This window comes from Sceloporus undulatus, unplaced genomic scaffold, assembly GCF_019175285.1.
Source record: "Sceloporus undulatus isolate JIND9_A2432 ecotype Alabama unplaced genomic scaffold, SceUnd_v1.1 scaffold_8221, whole genome shotgun sequence".
Lineage (NCBI taxonomy): Eukaryota > Metazoa > Chordata > Lepidosauria > Squamata > Phrynosomatidae > Sceloporus > Sceloporus undulatus.
In genome coordinates this window covers 198-2,802 of record NW_024811140.1, presented here as the reverse complement: position 1 = coordinate 2,802, position 2,605 = coordinate 198, and the positions used below count along the sequence as shown (strand labels likewise).

The window sequence follows — 2,605 nt, the reverse complement described above, 5'->3', positions numbered from 1 at the left end:
GCTGCAGCTGCAGGCGGGACCAGGGAGGCGGGCTCCTCCTCGGCGGCGGCTGCGGAGTCGCTGCTGGGGCCCTGCGCGGCCTGCTTGCTCCGTCTCTTCTGCGCGCGCAGGGCGGGCCCAGGCCCTTGAAGAGGAGGAAGAAGAAGGAGACGGAAGAGAGGGCGGCCCGGTTCCCTTCAGCCCAGGGCCACGGTCTCCCCTCGCAGTGCGGCCCCGGGGCCTCCATCCGGGTCATCGCCAGCGCTAGGCCCCGGCGGCCTCGTTCCCCGAAGCAGCTGCGGAGGAGCGGCGGTGAGGGAGGGAGGCTGCAGGGGGGGCGCCCCGTTGTTGGGGGCGTGGCTCCGAGTGGGGCGTGGCTTATAGTGGGCGTGGCCTCCGCCGAGCGGGAACCAACCGTCGCTACTCGCTTCCCTCAGTCTTCCTCATTCCTTCCTGAGGAGATGAGGAAGACACAAGCCTGAGGGGAGGGTTTTCCTTTGACCCTTTCATTTCTAGTCCGCCTTTCTCCCACAAAGGGACCCCAAGGCGGATCACAGATATATATATACATATATATATTTATAATTACAACACAATGTAAAACAATGGTTGTTAAAGACACCACACAAAGGCCCTCACTGGTGGCGCAGTGGTTAAACGCCTGTACTGCACCCCTTCACTCAGAACTTGATCTAGACACTGTACTTCTATGGATGCAGCCTAGAATCGCATTGGCCTCGTTAACTGCCACATCACACTGTTGGCTCATGTTCAACTTGTGGTCTACTTGGACTCCCAGATCCCTTTCACATACAGAAGTCTCCTTAAGCCACATGTCCCCCATAATCCTATAGCTATTCATTTCATTTTTTCCACCTTAAGTGCAGTACCTTACATTTCATTTTGTTAGCTTTGGCCCAGCTTTCCAGTCTATTCAGGTCAATATGAATTTTGATCCTGTCCTTTGAGGTATTATTAGCTACTCCTAATTTGCTGTCGTCTGCAAATTTGATAAGCATGCCCTCTATTCTTTCATCCAAGCTGTTGATATCAAAATCAATCGAAATAATGTAAGAACGGTGTTTCAAAAATTGCATAATAATATGCAAAGGTTAAAAGCATGGTTATTCTTTTCTATTCTGAGTAGGGTTAATGTTGCACTTAGCATAGGAAACAGGCCATGATGTAAACATACCCACAACCCTTAACTGTTGTCTTTTGCAGATGCTCCTTCTGGCCTGCTACCTGTTAAAAGAAAAGTGGTTTGTTACTGTATAATTACTATTGGAGACAATTGATCTGAACCCTTTCCCCCTCCTGTGAATCATGAATTTCGTCCGGCTTTTTGGGCGACTGAAATCGGTTGTCATTGGGATGGTCCATGTGAAAGCGCTGCCAGGTGAATCCCTTATTTCTTCTAATGAGTGGTAAAGCTTATTCTTGTGCATAAGAAAACCCTATGAAAGTCATGAGTTTGCCATAAGTTGACAGATGACCTGAAAGCACAAACACATGCATATATGCACCCCACCTCTTTCTTATCTGCATTCGCAGCTTTACGGCGCTCCTTTGGCACTGCATCACGTGGACACAGCACCAGAGGAGCACTGTGATGCTGTGTGGTGCGGTGCGCGACGTTACACAGCCATAGGGTGTGCATTGTGTGGATGCCACACCCCAACACCACCCTCAGGCTGGCCTTAATGGCCAGTCTACACAGCCTGAAGAGCCATAAGTTTCCTAGTCCAGCTCTAGCTGGTTCTTATAAAATACTCCCATGTGTTCATATATGTGCCTTTATTATTCGTTTTTAGTTATTGTGCATTAATGGAATTACAGTCTGCCTTTGCCTTACGCGGGAGATCCGTTCCGGACCCCACACCGCGTAAGGCAGAAAGCAGGTATGCTCGAGCCCCATTAGATAGAATGGGGCTTGTGCATGCTGTGCAGCAGTGCATGTGTGTCATGGCACACACGCCATTCTCCCAATCCCCTGGCGCTTCCATGTAAGCTGGAAGCCGCCTATAATGAGCCCGCATATGGCAAATATGCACATAAGCAAATAAGTATGGCAAGGGAGTGATAACCAACAATATTTTTTCCTGTTCTTGTTTGGCCATATAAGAGTGAGGTTAAGTTATCACTTTTTTAATGAATATCCATAATCCTGATGGCTCCAGTAGTGTGTATGTGTGTGTATGTGTATACACATGCGGATGCGTGCCTGTATTCTGATCCAAAATTACATTTGTTTATAGGAACACCAGGGAACACATTGCCACTGGCCCAGATCACCGAAGAAGCTTGTCGAGATGCTGAAATTTATAGGGCTGCAGGACTTGTAAGATAGCACTCTCTCTCATTTTGCTGAACCTTCTGTTATGTTTTATGTTGCAGAACATTCACAAACACAGTGATGGCATGTTAAAAATTAATATGAACACTGCTTTTTTTAAAAAAAAATCTGGATGCAAATATAGATTTTATAAATAGATGTCTGAAATAGCCATCAGTTAGCCCAGGGGTAGGCAACCGTTTTGAGCCGGGGGCCGGGTTGCTGTCCCTCAGACAACTGGGGGGCCAAAGCCAAAAAATAAATAATTTTTAAAAATTAAATAAATAAATA

General features: G+C 47.6%; 1 long non-coding RNA gene across 1 annotated transcript; it reads left to right on the top strand.

The window, feature by feature from the left end:
- Window positions 1-18: 18 nt before the first annotated feature.
- LOC121918309 lies at window positions 19-2,328 on the top strand. The gene is made up of 3 exons (XR_006101203.1): window positions 19-291; window positions 1,204-1,378; window positions 2,238-2,328. It is a non-coding gene; the product is annotated as an uncharacterized LOC121918309 (long non-coding RNA).
- The last annotated feature ends 277 nt before the right edge of the window (window positions 2,329-2,605 follow it).